The sequence below is a fragment of the Phyllobates terribilis genome, unplaced genomic scaffold (assembly GCF_046119375.1).
Source record: "Phyllobates terribilis strain yellow unplaced genomic scaffold, ASM4611937v1 Scaffold_1__5_contigs__length_1240528914, whole genome shotgun sequence".
Taxonomy (NCBI): domain Eukaryota; kingdom Metazoa; phylum Chordata; class Amphibia; order Anura; family Dendrobatidae; genus Phyllobates; species Phyllobates terribilis.
The window spans coordinates 414875665-414898646 of NW_027362761.1; the positions used below are offsets into that span (position 1 = coordinate 414875665).

At 43.8% G+C, this 22982-nt stretch overlaps 1 protein-coding gene across 6 annotated transcripts in view; it reads right to left on the reverse strand.

Annotated features, from left to right (window-relative positions):
- COMMD10 (COMM domain containing 10) overlaps positions 1-22982 on the reverse strand; it is a 470400-nt gene that overhangs the window by 144474 nt on the left and 302944 nt on the right. For 2 of the 6 annotated variants that reach the window (XR_012320002.1, XR_012320001.1), the window contains one exon: positions 5164-5230. The exons of the other annotated variants lie outside the window; for them this stretch is intronic. The gene's annotated coding sequence lies outside the window, so the exon portion shown is untranslated. The remainder of the gene's footprint in view (positions 1-5163; positions 5231-22982) is intronic. 6 annotated transcript variants of the gene reach the window in all.

Sequence of the window (22982 nt, forward strand, 5' to 3'; positions counted from 1 at the left end):
ATAAAAATCAATAGTCACACAAAAAGCACGGTGTCCTTCTAATATGATAGCAAGTAAAATATGGAGGACGAGCAAATACATTTTCAAAAGTGCATAGTTTAATGCTGGGTCCTATTTTACAAAAAAAGATTTTTCTATCACAGATGTGAATTGTGAAAATTACCCAAATGAATTGGACTCCAGATTCCTATTACCTTACAATTTTCATGTGTCAAGGAGACAAGAACTGAATGAATTTCCGCTAAAATGATGGTTCGGTGAAATCATTTCTCATTAATAGACCATGTTCCTACTTATCACGTCCCTAACGTTCTGACATACCAAGCAGTGATGTCATCATAATTCATGAATTATGTCACTGTGGCCCCAAATTAAATCAATGCGGAAAGTCAGTGAAAACTAAATAAAATATCACCATACAAACAATACAGCCATATATCATACAAAGGTAAAACGGAAAGCTATTAAATTTGCCATGCTCTTTTCTCTGCCAATGTCTGTGTGTCTGTATGTAGTGAGTATAAATCTGTCCTGATCACATGATGGATGATAATTACAATACAGGTATCAGACATGAGGTTTTGGAGCTGTGCCATGCACCTGCTTGCCCATCACTTGAGCAGAACAGAAAATGGCAAGCGAGGATCATGAAAACCATGGGGATTCTGATACAGAAAGCTGGAAAAATTACATAATATTCTGTTTTACAAAAAATTATTACAAGTTGAAAACAGGAGTAGCTCTTTAAGATTTCTTAGAAGTAAAAAGTGCTTTATTATGGGGTGGTCATGTTGCATTATATACAGTGGAAATGAGAATCTGTCACATGAAACCTGTTCTGGATAAACAGGTAGCATCTAAAAGAACTGGTCTTTTGAAGAGGTCTCACTGGCCGACCATCTAATGTGTATGGTGGCCTCCCAACAATCCCCCGAGAGATGAGTGTATGAAGAATTCTAGAGATCCTTGTGTTGTGTTGTGACACACGGATGTGTGAATGTAGGGTCACTATGTTGTTCCAATTAAATTCACATGTTAGCTTGGCCAAGATGAGCATGCGTGTGCATGGAGGAATCTGGAGAGAGAGCTGTTGGCTAAATTGGGTAAAACTGATCACAAAAGTGTATGGGAATGATATAGCAAGTGGGTTGGAGACAAAAAAAACCTCAGATGTGCATCTATGAAAGTCAGGGACAGAACACGGACGTGATTCACAGACATCAAAATGCTGCCTAATGTTTTACCTGTAAAAAAAAAAAAAAGTGTGGCTAATTAACACATGATAAATTGCTGTAAAAATACATGCTTTTTTCCATATGTGGTTTGTCACTTAGGCCTCGCTCACACTGCTATCAGATAGCACTCGGACCAATGTTACACTACGGGCAGTGCAGATCTGCTATTACAAGTGCTTCTCACAACATTAGAATATCATCAAAAAGTTCATTTATTTCAGTTCAATACAAAAAAGAGAAACTCATATTATATAGAGTCATTACAAACAGAGTGATCTATTTCAAGTGTTTATTTCTGTTAATGTTGATGATTATGGCTTACAGCCAATGAAAACACAAAAGTCATTATCTCAGTAAATTAGAATAATTAACGATGAACACCTGCAAAGGCTTTCGATGCGTTTAAAAAGGTCCCTTAGTCTGTTTCAGGAGGCTCCACAATCATGGGGAAGACTGCAGACTTGACAGATGTCCAGAAGGCAATCATTGACACACTCCACAAGGAGGGTAAGCCACAACAGGTCATTGCTAAAGAAGCTGGATGTTCACAGAGTGCTGTATCCAAGCATATTAGTGGAAAGTTAAGTGGAAGGAAAAAGTGTGGTAGAAAAAAGTGCACAAGCAACCGGGATAATCGCAGCCTTGAAAGGATTGTTAAGAAAAGGCCATTCAAAAATTTGGGGGAGATTCACAAGAAGTGGACGCTGCTGGAGTCATTGCTTCAAGAGCCACCACACACAGACGTATCCAGGACATGGGCTACAAGTGTCACATTCCTTGTGTCAAGCCACTCATGACCAATAGACAACGCCAGAAGCGTCTTACCTGGGCCAAGGAGAAAAAGACCTGGACTGTTGCTCAGTGGTCCAAGGTGGTGTTTTCAGATGAAAGTAAATGTTACATTTCATTTGGAAATCAAGGTCCCAGAGTCTGGAGGAAGAGTGGAGAGGCCACAATCCAAGCTGCTTGAGGTCTAGTGTGCAGTTTCCACAATCAGTGATGGTTTGGGGAGCCATGTCATCTGCTGGTGTAGGTCCACTGTGTTTTATCAAGACCAAAGTCAGCGCAGCCGTCTACCAGGAAATTTTAGAGCATTTCATGCTTCCCTCTGCCGACAAGCTTTTTGGAGATGGAAATTTCATTCTCCAGCAGGACTTGGCACCTGTCCACACTGCCAAAAGTACCAATACCTGGTTTAAAAGCAACAGTATCACTGTGCTTGATTGGCCAGCACACTCGCCTGACCTTAACCCCAGAGAATCTATGGGGAATTGTCAAGAGGAAGATGAGACACCAGACCCAACAATGCAGACAAGCTGAAGGCTGCTATCAAAGCAACCTGGGCTTCCATAACACCTCAGCAGTGCCACAGGCTGATCGCCTCCATGCCACGCCGCATTGATGCAGTAATTGATGCAAAAGGAGCCCCGACCAAGTATTGTGCATTTACTGAACATACATTTCAGTAGGCCAACATTTCGCAATTTAAAAACATTTTTCAAGCTGTTGTTATCAAGTATTCTAATTTACTGAGATAATGACTTTTGTGTTTTCATTGGCTGTAAGCCATAATCATCAACATTAACAGAAATAAACACTTGAAATAGATCACTCTGTGTGTAATGACTCTATATAATATATGAGTTTGACTTTTTGTATTGAAGAACTGAAATAAATTAACTTTTTGATGATATTATAATTTAGTGAGAAGCACTTGTATACTCTCATGCCGATTCAGCATGAGCAAACAATTGCAGCATGCTGCGAGCGCTTCCAAGAATCGGATCACACTCACCTATACAAGTCTATGGGTGCGTGTGAAAAATCAGACTGCACTCAGATGTCATCCAAGTGCAGTACAATTACCGCGGACGCCGGTAATGGAGAAGATGGAGAAATTACTTTTCCCATCTCTTCCGCACCTGTGTTGCAATTCTCCCATGCGAGATGACGGGAGCACACTGCACTGATTATGATTAGCATAATCGGCCCCCATTCTCTCTTACGAGAGAACATATGCTTGTACGATCCTGGCCTTAAAGACGGCCTTTCACGCTGAACTGGACACACAATGTAATATTGGCTGCGAAGCAGAGTAAAACCTGTAAACTCTTAATATAGTGGAGCTCCAGTCATTACAAAAGGAATACCACTAAAAATGACAATAATAAAAACATTATTAAGATAATGTGAAAAAACTTCCAAGTTTTCTGTTTTCCATATCAGATCTATAATGCAATAGCTGACTCATATAGTAATCCACTAGATCTAATCTGTACCAACTAACGCAACTTTCTAAAGGCCGACCCCATATTGCCTGAAAATGCTACTGAGACCAACAAATAGCCCTTTCTACACACCCCGACCCCCTACCATCCAGAAAATGAATGTCCCCATTAAGCTGACCTGTTATCTGGGCCTGACCATGAAACCCAGGTTGACAGGTTAAACGGTAAGTTTAATTTATCAAGTACACGAGTGTCTACTCAATGACATACTCCAGGTTACTCCAGATATTCCTGTGGATTCCTTGAGTATTTAGAGCCCCTGAGCCTTTTGCTCGGATAAAAGTTACACCCTTATCGTGCCAGTAGCGACACTCGGAAAAAAGCTTATAGAAAGACAAAACAAAGCCATTCTTATTTTTTCCACAGCCATATAGCTTCTTTCCCGTAGCTGAGAGGCTAAAGCAAAGCACATTAATGAGGATATCCCGGCCTTCCTGTTCTCAATTGTGTTTATAAGAGTTGGAAAACCTCTGAGATAAAAGTGTTACGCTGAAAAAAACAGGAACTCAAAATAGTGGAAAGATCCAGCTTCAGTTTTCGGCATGACAGACCTGAAGCGGTTGTATATCAGTCCTCGCTGCCTAAAAAAGGTTCTGTCATTTCAAGTGACATTTCAGAATAAGTTTTCACGAGCGTTTATATGAGGAGTGATACTAGTCCGAAAACGACTTCCAACCTGCACTTATTAATGGTTTCCCCATCCAGATCTCATTGTCAGTTCTTCCTAAGATCAGTTCCAGAATATGCAAAAATGAGCTGCTATGATGTCTCCCAAACACGTGACCTATAGAAAAGAGGTGACCACCACCGCTCTGCTGTACTCCCTCTAATTTTACCAGTGAAATGAGTGAGTGATCAGTGCAAGTAGCAGAGGGGAGGAGAGATGTGTGCTAAGTGGAGACAGTGTCATTTTTCTGTAATAAGATATATTAAAATGTTTCCTATCATTGTGGCCCCGATTCATCAAAGCTTTTACGTCAGAAAACTGGCGAAAACTGGCATAAAAAGCTTTAAAAATTCACACCATTTTGGAGCAATGCGAGGCTGCTCAAAAATGTTGTGACTTTTTGCATTTTCATCACATTTTCACCCGGCTCTGACAAAGGACAGATATGGGATGGGGCAAGATGAGTGGCACCATTCCCCGTGTCACAAATCTTACTCTAGTCCCAGACTGGAGTAAGATTTTTTTTTGAGGTGCACATGACACTTAGCACCTTGCCTAATTCATTAAGAGGTGTGTGCCTCTCCCGCCCTCTCATCAAGGACTGGCATAAAAAAAAACACCAGTCTTGATGAATCGGGACTATGTATTATATTAAATTATGGTAAAAGACCAAATGAATGAAAAAATGTTTATACTTTTTTACCCTCAGGGTTCATATACAGGGCAGAGCTATGGAAGTGGAGCCGAATTGGAAGCCCTTTTAAGTCTATTTCATAAACCTGTAATCACTTTGTGTGGTTTTAGAGGTATTGCCTCTAGGGAAGAATACCATTTGACGGGACATGCCAATGTATGGCATCTCTATAAAACACGGAAATAAGAAAATATTCTCCCTTAGATGCAATGTTTCTAGGTAGAAATACCTATGTATTATGGCATCTATATGAATCAGAAATGAAAAATCTCTGTATACCTCAGTATGAAACTGATGGAACACAATGGCCACAGCGATGCCCTGGTGGCTCCGTAGGAGTAGGTGTCTAGAATAGATCAAGAAAGTTTCTCATTAGCTTCTGAAACTTATATCAAAATCATCCCTGCGAGAACAAATCCTAACTTTTTTGAAAAGTTGCAAAAAAGGTGCTAACAATGTTCAGAAATATGCAAGTTATACAGTAAAACTTGCAGGGGTATATCACTATTTACACCTGATATGTCACAAGTTCTCTGTACTCCGTGATGATCATTACACATGTCTGGATATATTTTGTGCATCGTAATGATCTGATGTGCTTGCTTTCATCCGTGTCAAACACACCTGAAAATAGATCGCAGAGCTTACGACTTATGTAACACAAGCAACGCTCCTAACTCCATCCTGCAGCAGGAAAAAGTCACATCAAGTGGCGGCTGTCAGCTGCTCCTGATCTTATTCCTTCAGGTCATGATTGAATGAATAGACAATGTAGTGTGCAGGTATTTTCAGGATCCCTTAAAAGACGGGATGTAATAAGTGGCACACTTGATTTGTGTCAGTCCCTTAACACATTTAGAGGTTTGATGTCTGCAATCTGAGGATTATGGGATGTGACAATTCCTGGGAAGATCCATGAGCTGTCTATTAGATCCCAGACGGCAGAACTACATAGAGGATACAGTAATACATACTCACTGAACACATTATGAAAATCACCTCATAATATGATGTCTTCTCTAAATGTATCTTTTCAGGTCTCTTTGATCCATAACCTATAGGACCATAAGCTGGGACATTATAGACTCCGTATACTGGAGAGGTTGAAGAATCTAAACTTCACGTGGTTTGTATGCAGCTGTCAGAAGACAACAACAGCCGGTATCTGGTAATGCACTGACAGAATGTCGGCTGCCTACTACGTACACAGTCGCTGTGTATCAAATCCCCTAATTGCACATCGATAAAAAGACAAAAAAGATTTACTGACAACACTGGAAACTCGATGACAACCAGAGGTGCTCCCAAGGGTTTCTTTCATGGGTTCAGTTGGAGCTGATCTCCGCTACAGCCTGTCTGCCAGCAGCCACCACTGTGTATACATTAAGCTTCCATTGACTGCAATGGCAGCCATATAATCTCATGATATGAGCTCACCCTACTGGCGTCTTAAAGCAGTTAAAATGTTATTGTGTAACTCTACGGCTGGGTGCAGATCAATCAAAACCTCTGATAGAGATAAGTAGTCATAGCCCATTATAAAGAAAACGGTAGACTTACACTTAATCAGTTATATCTGAAATACAAGTATCCACTATCCATAGGATTGAAGATAACTTGCTCATTGTTGGAGGTCCAACCACTGTGACCCCATCGATCCAAAGATTGGGACTCTGGAACAAGGAGAACACCGTCTTGAATGGAGCGAAGGCGCACAAGCTCTGTCTCCACTCTACTGACTAAAGCACTTGGATATTTCTTACAGTCCCAAAGACAATGAATGGCGGCTTACGTTGAGAATTTCCAACTCTGCTCCATCCAAAACTATGCTGCAGAGCCCTTCTCTTGGGATTGTTTAGCGTCCCGGCTGTCAGCCGCCCAGCGATCAGAAACTTATTACCTTTTCTATGAATAGGAGATAACTCTTTGGGAATAAGCCTAGAACCTCACTGCTGCCCCTTTTGGTTGTAGAGCGAATTATGTTAGTATTAAAGGGCAGAACTTGGCTGAAAATATTGTATAAAAGAGGCATTTCAGGTCATGATGATGATAATAATGAGGTGGTGTTACTTTGTCATTATATAGGGAAGTCATTTATATATTGCATAGCGGCATTATTAATTTGTACATCATGGTACAATCATGTATGAAGTGATGATAAAAGTTTTACGATCCAGCACAGTGAATTAAAGCAAAAAATTCTTTACTGTGACGGGTCATTGAGAAAAATTGTAAAATCCATAAAGACATCTCCGGAGAGAGGACATATCATCCTTACATTCAACATGTGGGATTAATTATAACTAGGGGAGTGAGAAACGAATTGTAACTGGGGGGTAAGAAAGAGCTGACACTTCACCCTCCATTGAAGACCTCCTGCTTGTTAGCCAATCCCCGCATATGTTGTGTCTGTCTACCGCCGGAAAACATGTAGCCGCAGAGAGGCAAACATATCAGCCGAGCACGCCAAAAATACTCGGATAAAACCGATTATGCTTGGATGATGTCCGAGCACGTTTGCTCAACACACAGCCATTCCTGCAACATCAGGTTTAGCACTTTTCTTTCGTTATCCCTTTTTATTTTATGTGATTGTATATACCATATTGTTTAGTTCCCAATTTGTAAGATCTTTATATATTTTTTATAAACAATTCCAGCCTTTCCGGATTCAGGGTATGTGCACACGATTCAGAAATGAAGCAGAAAATTTCTGCATCATTTCTGCATCTCCCTGGCAGAAAAAACGCATGCAGATTGTGCATGCGTTTTTTCTGCAGAATACATGCGGATCCACATGCGTTTCCGCATGTGGATTGACAAGCGCTTTCCAGGCGATTTTAGTATCACTTAGAAAGTGCTTGACAACTAGGTCACACTATATAAATCCATGCAAACAGCATGGATTTATATAGTGTGACCCGAGAGAGTGGTAAAAATAAAAAATAAATGTATACTTTACCCTCCGATGGCCCCCGATGTCCTGCTCACTCCGTTCTCCCGGCTGCCGGCAACATTGAATTGAAAGACATGCCGATGTCAGCGTCACGTGACCCGTCACATGACTCTGACGTCAGCGCAGGTCCTTCAACTCACTGCAAAGTGCCGGAAACCAAGCAGGAGCGGTGCGCGGGCCGACAGAAGGTAAGTATACATTTATTTTTTATTTTATTCTTTTTTTTACAGATTTTTTAATGGTACCTGGGTGTGGATGAGACTTTCCTCTCCTCCACACCTGGGTACCATCCGCACATTGGAACGCATGGAATGCGCATCTACATATACAGTGATGCGTAATCCATGCGGTCTAATGCAAGTCAATGGCGGCAAAAACGCCGCGTTTCCGCAAAATTAATGAACATGCTGCGGATTTTTGAGTGCAGCATAAATGCTGCGGAAAAATCCGCAGCATGGGCACAGCACATGCGGATTATCATTGGGGACCATTGCTGCCCTTCTACCATGCGTTTTTAATGCGTTTCCGCAGCTGCAAAAACGCTGCGGAAACGCATTAAAAACGCATCGTGTGCACACAGCCTAAATATGTAAAATTTAATATTTCTGTTCCTCTTGCTATGTAAATAACACCCCTGAAGCCATACGCTACCTGTAATGGGTATCCAATCGGCAAGTATAAACGATTGGTGGTGGTAGCTAGTAGTTCCTTTTGTTATTGAGGGGTTGGCAGTGACTACACTGTGTGCAGTATTATTAGGCAAATGAGTATTTTGATCACATGATACTTTTTAGACATGTTGTCCTACTCCAAGCTGCATAGGCTTGAGAGCCAACTACCAATTAAGTAAATCTGGTGATGTGCATCTCTGTAATGAGGAGGGGCATAGGCGGATTATAATGAGAGCAATCCGGGCGACCGCCCGGGGCCCCGAGCCTGCAGGGGGCCCGCGGCTCCGGGCGGGGTGTCTAATGCCGGATTGCCGTCATTGTATGTGCGGGCCGCCGCAGCACATACCGGTAGCAGTGGCGGGAGGGGGGGCCCCGGACCGCTCCCCCAGCAGCGGCCGCCGCTACTTCTTCATCGGCCGGGCCAGCACTGCAGCAGTTAACTTCCCTGTGCTGGCCCGGCCGCGTCACTGCTAGGAGACACGGCCCTGTGCGCGGCCGTGTCTCCTAGCTGTGACGTCACGCAGTGCGCGCTCGGCCTGTACTGCTACTTACCACCGGAGAGGAGAGAGAGCAGGCAGGAGGACTGGAGCCGGGGGATGGTGAGTGTGTGTGTGTGGGCAGATGTGTGTGTGTGGGCAGATGTGTGTGTGGGCAGGTGTGTGTGTGTGGGCAGGTGTGTGTGTGTGGGCAGGTGTGTGTGTGTGGGCAGGTGTGTGTGTGTGGGCAGGTGTGTGTGTGTGGGCAGGTGTGTGTGTGGGCAGGTGTGTGTGTGGGCAGGTGTGTGTGTGGGCAGGTGTGTGTGTGTGTGTGGGCAGATGTCTGTGTGGGCAGGTGTGTGTGTGGGCAGATGTCTGTGTGGGCAGGTGTGTGTGGGCAGGTGTGTGTGTGTGTCTGTGTGGGCAGGTGTGTGTGTGTCTGTGTGGGCAGGTGTGTGTGTGTCTGTGTGGGCAGGTGTGTCTGTGTGGGCAGGTGTGTGTGTGTGGGCAGGTGTGTGTGTGTGTGTGGGCAGGTGTGTGTGTGTGTGTGGGCAGGTGTGTGTGGGCAGATGTGTGTGTGTGTGTGGGCAGGTGTGTGTGTGTGTGTGTGGGCAGGTGTGTGTGTGTGTGTGTGTGGGGGCAGGTGTGTGTGTGTGTGTGTAGGCAGGTTAGAAAGTCTTGCCCTGTTGAACACTACACCTGACTTGAGGCCACCACCTCTTGGCTGTCCAATGTTCTTGCTTCTCTAGGGCTCATCTCAGATATTCATTATACCAGCTCCCCAGAATACCAAAGCTAGGGTGGGTGACCGCGAGCCCTGGTGGTGGTCATAACTGCGGCCATCCAGGGGCAATACTCCATAACAACAATCCCCTGAGGTGGTGTAGGATGTAAGGACCTATTCATACTACATTCAGCGCTGCTTTCAGGTCTTTACACAAGGCTTACAACTGAATCCCTGAAATTCAGGATTGTGCTGTCTGAAATTAGACATCTGAAAGCAGAGCAAATGGAGCCTAAAGATTCAGACTTTAGCCTCGGTTTGCCTTTGTTCAAATCAATGGCTATGTCAAGGCCCATCTGAATGCCATTTTTCAGGGATTTAGATAGAAGCCTGGAAAGAGGAGATGAATGCATTGCAAAATTCAGTGTGAATAGGCCCTTATATCTGGAGTCTTGATATTGATGCCACATGCATTTTACTTGTTTTTAACTTAAAAAAAAATACACACACACAAATTATACACACACACACACTATACATACACACATACATACACACACACTATACATACACACACACAGATGTGTGTGTGGGCAGGTGTGTGTGTGTGGAGGCAGGTGTGTGTGTGTGTGGGCAGGTGTGTGTGTGTGATGTCTGTCTGTGTATGTGTGTGTGTTTGTGTGTGCGTGGGCAGATGTCATTGTTAGTGTTGAGCATTCCGATACTGAAATATCGGGTATCGGCCGATATTCGCGGTATCGGAATTCCGATACTTAATTCCGATACTTTTACAATATCGAATACCGGAATCGGAAGTTCCCATAATGCCTGCGCTCTGCCGTTTCTCTGAAGGATGACAAGCTGGATGGCAGCACTCAGCTGAGATCCAGCCTGTCATCAGAATGCCATCCCAGCGTGGGAGAATTCTCCTGATTGTTTAAAAGCCGGCGCGCGGTAAAAAGCCGCCGGCTTTTAAACAATCACACAACCCCATACTGCTTCCCCGCAGCCTCCCACCCCGATCCTCCGCTCCCCTCGCCACCTCCCATCCCGATCGTAAGTTAGGACCGGGCGGGGAGCGCAGCACCAAGGAGCGGGGAGCGAAGAACTCGGGCGGGGAAGCCGGCAGTGAAAAGACTTCACCGCCGGCTTTCCCGTTCTGTGCTGCGCTTTCCCGCCGGTTATTTCAAATGAAAAGCTGCGGTATCAGGTGATGCCGATCAGCTGTTCATTTGAAGTCACCGCGGTGCCCTCAGAGGGTTCATGTGAGTTCATGCTTGACTGCATTGCATGAACTCACATGAACTTTCCCACGGTCGCACAGGTCAGCCTCACCTCCCAGACCCGTCATGATTGGTGTGTGTGGGTGTCTGTGCGATGTGTGCGGGTGTGCGCGGTGTCTGTGCGATGTCTGCGGGTGTGTGCGGTGTCTGTGGGATGTCTGCGGGTGTGTGCGGTGTCTGTGGGATGTCTGCGGGTGTGTGCGGTGTCTGTGCGAAGTGTGCGGGTCTGCGCGGTGCATGTGCGATGTGCGCGGGTGTGCATGGTGTCTGTGTGATGTGTGCGGGTGTGTGCGTGCAGGCAGACATAGGCCGATGTGACACTACTACTCCCATCGGCCTATGTCTGTCCCCCGTCCACTCGTGCCAGCAGGATCAGCTCGATGGGAGCAGTAGTTCCCATCAGCCTGATCCTGCTATTTAAATTGCCCTACTGTGTCCCCAATAAATGTTAAATACATGTCATTGGTGGCCAGTGGTTGCCTACAATAAATTAGTTCATACATTACCTGTCCCCGCCGATCGCCACCTAAAATAAAGTAAAAAATAAAAAACTACACCTATACTCACCTAGACACCTAATTCCCCCAAGCCATCGATCTCCTGTAATAAAATATAAAATAATAAACCACAACCTTATCCTTACCCCTCCGTAGTAGTCCACGAGTGTCCCACGAAGATCTCCAGTTCAGAGCGGCCACATAGAATGTGACCGCTCTGAACCGCCGCCGCCGCTAGAATGACGGGGCCGTAAAGCAGCCCCGTCATTGCATAAGCGGGTTCACCGGAGTTCAGGCAGCGCTGCTCCGGTCAACTCCTTTACGGCCCCGCTGTATCGTGAGAAATTCCCACGGTACAGCAGTGCCGTAAAGGAGGTCTCCGGAGCTGCGCTGACTGAATGCACTCCGGTGACCTCAGTCAGTGGCTCCCGCTGCCGGGACCGGACGTGTTCCCGGCAGCGTGAGCTTACAGCAGCCATGCACAGCTGTCACCATCTCCAGATGTGACAGCTGTGCATGGGAGATCAGCGCAGGAACGTGGACAGGTAACTATTTTTTTTTAGTAAACTAAGAATTTAATAAAATGGTGTGTTTTATTTCAAATAAATTATTTTTTTCTGGGTGTAGTGTGTGTTTTCTTTTTAACACTTTGTAGGTTAGTAATGGGGGTGTCTTATAGACGCCCATCATTACTAACCTGGGCTTCATGGCAGCTGGCGCTGACATGAACCCCAGCCCTATTACCCCCTGCCACCGCACCAGGGCAGCGTGGAAGAGCGAGGCTAAGTGCCAGAATTAGCGCATCCTATGGATGCGCCATTTCTGGGGCGGCTGACGGCTGGTGTTTCTAGCCTGGGAGGGGTCCAATATTCATGGCACCCTTCCTGGGCTATTAATATCAGCCCCCAGCTGTCTGCCTAGCCTTTGCTAGCTATTAAAATAGGGGGGACCCCACGTCATTTTTTTGGGGGGGTTCCCCATTTTAATAGCTAGTAAAGGCTAGGTATTCAGCTGGCGGCTGATATTAGTAGTCTGGGAAGCTCCGTGGGTATTACCCCCTTCCCAGGCTTCAAACATCTGCCCCAGCTGTCTGCTTAACCTCCGCTAGAGACTAAAATTAAGGGGAACCCCATGCCAATTTTTTTTTAAATAAATCCTTTACACTAAATGACAAGTACAGTAATCAACACTATCACTGTACTTCATATATATGTGACTGACATGTTTCTATCTATCTAATCTATGTATGATTCTCTATTCCTTCTATTCTAAATTGTCGGGTACCGCTGCTGAATTGCCGGCCGGCTTTCTTAAAGAGACGGTGCATGAAAACACTATTATTTTTTTATATAAATCCTTTACACTAAATGACAAGTACAGTAACCAACACTGTCACTGTACTTCATATATATGTGACTGACATGTTTCTATCTATCTAATCTATGTGTGAAGCTCTATTCTTTCTGTTGTAAATTGTCGGGTACCGGTGTATGCCGCTGCTGAATTGCCGGCTTTTCGCATACATTCTACATTATTCTTAGTTGTTTTACTTCATGTAGAATTAACCTACAAGGAAAGAAAGGGTTTATTTTCATTCCGATATTAGTGTCCCATTGACTTGCATTGGTTTCCGGTATCGGAATCGGCGATATCCGATACTTTTTGAGTATCGGTCCGATCCAATCCGATACAATATTTCCTGATATCGGAAGGTATCGCTCAACACTAGTCATTGTGTGATGTCTGTTTGTATGTATTTTTGTGTTTCAAATGTGTTTATGCGTGTCTGTATATGTTTGTGTGTGTGCATGACTGCATGCGGCCTCCTGCTGAGTATAGTTGGCGCCGTGCGGCCTCCTGATGTCTCTGGGGGGGGCGCCGTGCGGCCCCCCGCTGTGTATAGATGGCTACGTGCGGCCCCCCGCTGTGTATAGACGGTGCCGTGCGGCCCCCTGCTGTGTATAGATGGCTACGTGCGCCCCCCGCTGTGTATAGATGGCTACGTGCGGCCCCCCGCTGAGTATAGATGTCGCCGTGCGGCCTCCTGCTGTGTATAGATGGCTACGTGCGGCCTCCCGCTGAGTAGAGATGGCGTTGTGCGGCCTCCTGCTGTCTCTGGGGGGAGCGCCGTGCGGCATCTATACTCAGCAGGAGGCCGTACGAAGCCATCTATACACGTATACTCAGCAGGAGGCCGCACATAGCCATCTATACGGTGCCATCTATACACAGCGGGAGGCCGCACGGCGCCATCTATACACAGCGGGAGGCCGCACGGCGCCATCTATACACAGCGGGAGTCTCAGTGCTTTGCAAGAGCAGTCAAATTCTGCTTGACTAATTCTGAGCACCATAAAGTCTGGTTCGCTTCTAACCTGCTGTCCTCATTTTCAGCTTGCTGAATTCTAACTCATTTACTGTCATTCGAGACGATGCCTTTGCTGGTCTCTTTCACCTTGAATACCTGTAAGTGCTCCACTTAATGTCATATTTTTGATTCTGCTCTTCTTCATCTTTTGGCATGTGCAATTGTATGAGCATGTATTCATATGAATTTATGACCTACTTAAACCTTCAAGGACCTTAAATTTTATTCAATCAATTTTTTTTCCAGTTTAAAACTATGGGACATATATGTGCCTTGGTCCTCAAAGGGTTTTTAAAGGGGCTGCAAACATAAATACGAAAAAAATAATTCAATTAATGTTTTTTGTGTTCATTTAATTTTTATTTGAAGTCCATTTTTTTATATACCTTGAAATTAAGCCCTACCCCATGGAATGAAGCCCTACCTACATGACATCTGAGAGCTACATGGATCCCGCTTGTGAGGTGCCTGTCCGTCACTACTATTCAGTTTTAAGGTCCACTCACTAAGCCATATATTCTCTCATGCAAGAGAATAGGGCCAATTATGCTAATGACACTCGGCTCAAACTCTGTCAGAGCTTCAACTGAGTGTGATCCGATTCTCTCGCAGCACAGATATGGAGAAGATGGAGAACTTAATTTCTCCATCTTCTCCATAGTCTCTGTGAGTGTTCATCGGACTGCACTTGGAGGACATCCGAGTGCAGTCAAATGTTTTACGTGCACCCATAGACTTGTATGGGTGCACATGGTCCGAATATCGAATGAGATTATTTTCTCATGCCAATAATAGCAGATCTGCACTGTCCCATTGTATAACATAGGGCCGAGTCCTATCCGATAAAACATCACATAGCATTCGGCCGTGTTATACGACAGTGTGAGCGAGCCCTTAGAGTCAAGGAATATTTACATGCAGATGATGATATTACTCTCCAAGTGTATATTTTTTTAGGCGAGTTAATAGTAAATGCTTTGCCTTTTTGACATGTGATCAACTAAAGAACAAGAAAGATTTAGGACTCCCCTATAGAGAAACGGAAAATAGTTTGGAGGACTTGCATGTCCTTTTTAATTTATTATGAGAAAATCATAAAAGATCCCGTTTTTTAACCATGCTGTGACTTTCTGCTGAGGGAGAGGGAGAGAGCTGCCCTATTCAGAGTCTGTAATAAGACCCGCTGACAAAAGTGTTGAAGATACAGTCTAATGTGAATTAACAATGAAAAAAAAGTTAATTTCACAAATGGCTTGTATTTTTTTAATACAAACTTTTTTTGTGTTTACAGCTCCTTTAAAGGGAATCTGTCATCAGGTTTTTGCCACCTAATCTGAGAGCAGCATAATGTAGGGTTAGAGGCACTGATTCCAGTAATGTGTCACTTACTGGGCTGCTTAGTGTTGTTTTGATAAAATCATTGATTTGTCAGAAGGTAATTATCACTAGATGACTAGTAAGTTCTGTAGGACCCCACCCCCATCACTGATCAGTAGATTTCCGTGTACACTGAGCATGGGCAGAAAGCTGCCAATCAGTGGTGTGGGTGGGGCTATACAGATTGCAGCATTCAGAGAGCTGCTAGATCTGCAGCAGATAAAACCGTGATTTTCTCAAAATGACAACAAGCAGCTGAAAAAGTGACACATCACTGGAATCAGGGTATCTGCCCCAATATTGTGCTGCTCTCAGATGAGGCAGCACAATTAATATTGTGCCAAATTAATTTCCTGTGAACTATCACATGATCTATCACAGGGGATCATGTGACATGTCACGTGATAAATCAGGTGTGGGGGGCGGGGCCCGCGCCTTCTAAACTGCCCGGGGCCCTTGCTACTCTTAATCCACCCCTGAGGAGGGGTGTTGACGAATGACATTAACACCCTATATAAGGTGTGCTTAATTATTAGGCAACTTCCTTTCCTTTGGCAAAATGGGTCAGAAGAGAGATTTGACGGGCTCTGAAAAGTCCAAAATTGTGAGATGTCTTGCAGAGGGATGCAGCAGTCTTGAAATTTCCAAACTTTTGAAGCGTGATCACCGAACAATCAAGCGTTTCATGGCAAATAGCCAACAGGGTCGCAAGAAGCGTGTTGGCCAAAAAAGGCGCAAAATAACTGCACATGAATTGAGGAAAATCAAGCATGAAGCTGCCAAGATGCCATTCGCCACCAGTTTTGCCATATTTCAGAGCTGCAACGTTACTGGAGTATCAAAAAGCACAAGGTGTGCAATACTCAGGGACATGGCCAAGGTAAGGAAGGCTGAAAAACGACCACCTTTGAACAAGAAACATAAGATAAAACGCCAAGAAATATCTTAAGACTGATTTTTCAAAGGTTTTATGGACTGATGAAATGAGAGTGACTCTTGATGGGCCAGAGGCTGGATCAGTAAAGGGCAGAGAGCTCCACTCCGACTCAGACGCCAGCAAGGTGGAGGTGGGGTACTGGTATGGGCTGGTATCATCAAAGATGAACTTGTGGGTCCTTTTCGGGTTGAGGATGGAATGAAGCTCAACTTCCAGACCTACTGCCAGTTTCTGGAAGACAACTTCTTCAACCAGTGGTACAGGAAGAAGTCGGTATCGTTCAAGAAAAACATGATTTTCATGCAGGACAATGCTCCATCACATGCATCCAACTACTCCACAGCATGGCTGGCCAGTAAAGGTCTAAAAGAAGAAAAAATAATGACATGGCCCCCTTGTTCACCTGATCTGAACCCCATAGAGAACCTGTGGTCCATCATAAAATGTGAGATCTACAGGGAGGGAAAACAGTACACCTCTCGGAACAGTGTCTGGGAGGCTGTGGTGGCTGCTGCACGCAATGTTGATCGAAAACAGATCAAGCAACTAACAGAATCTATGGATGGAAGGCTGTTGAGTGTCATCATAAAGAAAGGTGGCTATATTCATCACTAATTTTTTCGGTTTTTGTTTTTGCATGTCAGAAATATTTATTTCTAAATTTTGTGCACTGATATTGGTTTACCTGGTGAAAATAAACAAGTGAGATGGGATTATATTTGGTTTTTATTAAGTTGCCTAATAATTCGCAACAGTATTAGTTACCTGCACAAACAGATATCCTCCTAAGATAGCCAAATCTAAAAAAAAACCACTCCAACTTCCAAAAATATTAAGCTTGGATATTTATGAGTCTTCTGGGTTGATTGAGAACATAATTGTTGATCAATAATAAAAATAATCCTCTAAAATACAACCTGCCTAATAATTCAGCTGAGTTGCGTCTCCCAGATGTGATTTAATTAAAATAGTAGCATGGGCATAGAAAAATATGTTTAGAGTCTGGCTGACTCAATCGTAGAGAAAATATATTTTTCTATGCCTATGCTGCTATTTCAATTAAGTCACAATAACGAATTATTTGCTTTCATTTCACTATGCTGGATTGAAAAACTTTCGAACAGCTGCTTGATACCTCACAAGTCTTTTCCGTGTACACTGGAGTGGATTGGCCAAGAACCAGATTGGACAACATACACATATTGGATGGGGTGAGCTGTAGCCACAAAGTTTATTATTATTATTATAGCGCCATTTATTCCATGGCACTTTACATGTGAAAAAGGAGTATACATACAAGAACAATTACAATAATCTTTAACACAATGTGACAGCGACTGGTACAGGAGGAGCGAAGTCCCTGCCCGCGAGGGCTCACAATCTACAAGGGATGGGTGAGGATACAGTAGGTGAGGGTAGAGCTGGTCGTGCAGCGGTGTGGTGGATCAGTGGTTACTGCAGGTTGTAGGCTTGTCGGAAGAGGTGGGTCTTCAGGCTCCTTTTGAAGGTTTCCACGATAGGCGAGAGTCTGACGTGTTGGGGTAGAGAGTTCCAGAGTAGGGGGGAAGTACGGGAGAAATCTTGTATGCGATTGTGGGAAGAGGAGATAAGAGGGGAGTAGAGAAGGAGATCTTGTGAGGATTGGAGGTTGCGTGCGGGTATGTAACGGGAGACTAGGTCAGAGATATATGGAGAGAGAGGACTCTCTGAGCAATGGGGAGCCAGTGAAGAGATTGACAGAGAGGAGAGGCCGGGGAATAGCGGGGGGGCAGGTGGATTAGTCGGGCAGCAGAGTTTAGGATGGATTGGAGGGGTGCAAGAGTGTTGGAAGGGAGGCCACAGAGCAGGAGGTTGCAGTAGTCTAAGCGGGAGATGATGAGGGCGTGCACTAGTGTTTTTGCAGATTTATGGTTGAGGAATGTGCGGATCCGGAGATATTTTTGAGTTGGAAGGAAGTGGAAAGGGCTTGGATATGTGGTTTGAAGGAGAGTTCAGAGTCCAGGGTTACCCCAAGGCAGCGAGCTTGATGGACTGGGGAGAGTGGGCAGCCATTGACGTTGATAGATAGGTCAGTTGGGGGGGGGGGTGAATGAGATGGCGGAAGGATGATGAATTGTGCTTTGTCCATGTTAAGTTTTAGAAATCTAGCAGAGAAGAAGAATGAAATAGCAGACGGACATTGTGGGATTTTGGTTAGTAAGGAGGTGATATCGGGTCCAGAGAGGTAGATCTGTGTGTCATCGCCATAGAGGTGATAATGAAAGCCATGAGACTATGAGCTATCCCAGGCCGAAGGTGTAGATGGAGAAGAGCAGGGGTCCTAGAACTGAACCTTGGGGGACACCGACAGATAGGGGGTGAGATGAGGAGGTGGTGTGTGAGTAAAGTTTGGTGGCATATTTTCTAAATACACTGAATAATTACATGATTCTCTTTTTGTTATGTTATTTCCATCTATTTGTATATTGCTTATTATATATGCATCATCTGCAAATCTATCCTCCCTCCTCGACAAAAATCCTGCATTCGCCCCTAATTGCAATGCTGGGCATTCCATCTCAGGGAGCACATGCATCTTCAATACATCCAGCATTGTATGCAAAATATCAGTACATTCATCACTTTTTTTACTATTTTCTGGTTTAAACGCTCTTAGCTAGTCTAGGTAGGGTAAAACATGACTTAATCAGAATTGGATATAAAGCCAACATTCACGTCATGAATATATTTACTTTACCACTGGATAGCATATCACCATTATTATTACACCATTGCTCTATAAATAGTCAATTTATCACTTAAACCGGCTGAAAAACTTCTAACAGTTTGTTAAAAAAAAAGAAGCTTTCGTGTTGACCTGTGAAGCAATCGTTCCAGCTCATTACAGTCTTCCTGAAGTAAAAAGGCTTGGCATAAATTGACAATGTAATTCTAAAATTAGAGATCTCTGTGTTTGCAACCTTGTGAAGGAACTTGCATATTAAGTGCTGGCAGGGTGCTGCCGGCATACAAAGCTCTCAGTACATTATAATGTAAGCTTCCAATTCATTTTCCAATACCATTTGTAGCAGAGATAAGCAAATTGTTCTGCAGGACACTGGTCCAGCAGCTATGCCAGTGGTTTCCGGATCGGAGCCCTGCAAACTGCTCCTCCGGCTAGAATCCCCACCACCTCTTCTGATTAGAAGGCCTGGCACAATGTCATCGTTGTGGCATGATAAGGTCCGGGGGAACAAAGCCGGTGGGATGATGAGCGCAGGGCTTCTATCTGACGGTCATAGGTTATTGACTTGGCTGCGGGACCAGGGTCCTACAAGTCAATTCGCTCATGTGTACATACTAGACACACTTCCCTGCCACTGTATTCTTCATTCAAAACATTACAACTATAAAGGGTTAATTAGGCAATATTCTTGCTTACATAACAAGTCATGTGGCACATTAAGGCTATGTTCACACATTTTTTTTTTCTGCAGCAAAACCTGATGTCTTGCCAGGAGGTTTGTTCAGGATTTTGCTTGTTTTTTGCTGCATCTTTTGGTGCGTTTTTGAGGATCCCAAAGTTCAGCTTTGCTTCCACCACAGAAGCATGAACACAGGTCACCAATGCAAGACATATGTATATTACCATATTAACCAGAATTACAAATTTAACAGTGGGGGGAGATGAATTGTTCAGGAATAGTTTACCTAAGACACTGGCAGTGCATTGAGTTTGTACAACACTATTTACTTTTACCCTATGGTCTGCCATTGAATTGCTCAGGGATTGTTCAATTTCACCTGTCCCTGGGCCACAGGTATTGTTCAATCTCACAGGTAGTTCAGCTAATGTTTACACTGTACACATCATTAATTTAATTTAACTGTACTATCCAAACTGCCATCTCTGGTGACCAAGACAAGATGGTAAAATCACAAAAATAAACGAGCTTCACATACTGCTCTACTTGCTTTTTTTCACTAAAACACAGCAAAACCTGATTGCTATGTTCACACTAGCTGTTTTTTCACCACCCATTACTTCCAAAGGGTGAAAAACGGTGAAAGAAGTGACATGCTCTATTCTGCAAAAAAACATGCAAAGCACAAAATACTGATCAAATAAAAACCAAGGTGTGTGCATGAGATTTCTGGAATCTCATAGACTTTGCTGGTACAGTAAAACGCAGCAGAAGATTTGCATAAAAAAATATGCAATGTGTGAACATAGCCTAAGAGTTTTAGTCACTTTTTGCACCGGAATAGACACTTTTACAAAGTGTTTAAAAATGCGGAAGTTCGTAACAGACGCCAATTTTTCTTGTATCAAAAGATACTGATGAATTACACTTAGAATAGTTCCGTGTTTGTATGACATCTGGCTCCCCCACCAATCAGCAACTATGCTCTCGGTGATGGCCGGATGAAAACATATTGAGCAGAGTTGCACTGTGTAGCTTCATTGAATGTGTAGCAGCCGCTGCTGAGTACTTCAGGACAGCTCCCACGCATGAGAATAAATTATGTGTAACTGAAGGCTAGGCTAAATTTACGCTGTCAGAGGCCACTTTCATACATTAGACAATGATGGTTCGAGTATGGAGCACTATATATCTGGCCTGGCTGTGGGTCCCCTTACCCAAACTCAACAGCATCATATATGAACTGTGGAGTTCAGGTCAGAAGACCCATAGCCAGTCCATACATGGCGGTCCTTACATGGATGTCGAATGTATGAAACCAGCCTAACAATTATACAAGACTGATGAAGTGTTTACTTTTCCTACCTATCTGGATTCACCATTTTGGTGCCCTTTTTCAATTCTGTTCACTAAAGCGCACACTGGAAAGGACAAAATTCATCCTCTGCTTTCTGAAAGCATATAATTGCAGTACCATTGTGCCACCTGTAGGCTTAACAGTGGGTAAATGTAAGTGCATTAAAATAAGATCTCTATAGCATTTAGGGTCTTTGGAAAGCTAAACGACCACAGTGTCTGCCGTCCACAGTGGTCACCTGTTACAATAGGAAAACCTACAGAGAGCTCCACAGAATAAAGAAGCCTTCATGGAAAAGAAAATCAGAGACCTCAGTTCTTTTTTACAATGGGGTAATGTTCTTTATTCCTCCTCTTCAGAAGTGGTGCAGTATAACTTGCCAGAGGGTGTACAGTAAAAAATATGTCTTGTTCTCTGTTATTAATGACTCAAGTTAGGAAGTGGGTTTCTCATTTGTACAGAATACCGGAGTAGCTGCGGCGCTGCCAGCTCTATGCAGTAATCCAGTTCCTGATGGAGCAGGATGTTCAATGGTCGATCCAGCAATACTATTAATTAATGTGGTGACAGCTCCCACTATGACAGTACCTTACACAACCCCCACCCCCTCGCAGTCACCCAGCCTCCCTGTCTGTGAGAAAGCCATATTGACGACTGAAGGTAAAAGGAGGAAAATGCCACTTTCTACAAAACCCCTCTGTTCTTCCAGTTCAGTTAAGGTTAAGCAATGGCTTTTTCATTCCCAAACACACACGTGAAGTGCATGCTCAATTATTTATAAAACTTAAGCCAGCTCGACAAGTTGAATACTTCTTCCCATCTGCTCCTTTGCAGTTATGCTTTTCTTTAAAGTGATATATCTATTAAATGTGGTTGAGCACATATCACAGCCCAGGGAATATTAATACACAGTAAACGTCAGGCTGTAATTTCACCAAAATCAATTGGAAGGTTAAAGTGTGTGTGGTTTCCTAGCTCATAATCACTGGGTTATGGCTCCTTACACAGCCTAATGGAGCTCTTTCGTAGGGCGCCGGGTGCGTATTAGATATATGATATTGATGATAGAAAGCATTGTCTCACTTCAATGAGCCAGGAATGTGTATTAACTTTCATAGAAATGACAGGAGGGTCATCTGCATAGATCCGCCATTCCTCTTTCATGTGCAAAATGACATTAATTTAGTGAAATGAAAGTGGATGCAAGGAGACTGTGTAAATGTACTGCCCTCGATTTAGTCCACTAACTGTTGGATACATTGACAAATGGCTGAGCCATAAGTTCTTATGCCGGGGTGTGTTCTCTTCTAGCGCATGTCGTGGCAGCACACCAAAAGTAAACAGCTCAGCAAAACTGATGGATGGCGCTACAGGCAGCAATCCAATACTAACCAGCAGACTGGAAGACATTGAGGGACGGAGCTTTTATCAGCTGAGAAATTCAATGTAAAATTACATCTCCAACTGGATCCTCAGGAAGCAGAGAGAAATTTTAGAATAAAGCCTTTCCTCTCTTTATAAAATAAAATTCCACCAACTTTCAAAATCAATGATTAACCGGTACAGCTGAAGAAACTTTACAATGAAAATGTTTCTATTGCTTTACATCTGCTGTGTTATTTTTCTCCATGGTAACAGACTACACACCAACCACGTGTAGTCTGATCCCAAAGTCAGGCTATGTGGAAGGTTAACAAGAAAAGGGGACCAAATGGTTAGGGCCATGGAGACGCACAGGTTTCCAACAGAGATGTACACATTGCGCAATAACAGGTGGAGTACGATGGCTCAGTGGTTAGCACTACAGCATTGCAGCGCTGGGGTCCTGGGTTAAAATCCCACCAAGGACAACATCTGCAAGGAGTTTGTATGTTCTTCAAGTGTTTGTGTGGGTTTCCTCCGGGTTCTCTATTTCTTCCCATACTCCAAAGACATACTGATAAGGAAATTACATTGTGAACCCCAATGAGGACAGTTATGATAATGTCTGTGAAGTGCTATCTAAGCGAGTAAAATAAATAAGACATTTTATTTAAAGTGAACCGGTC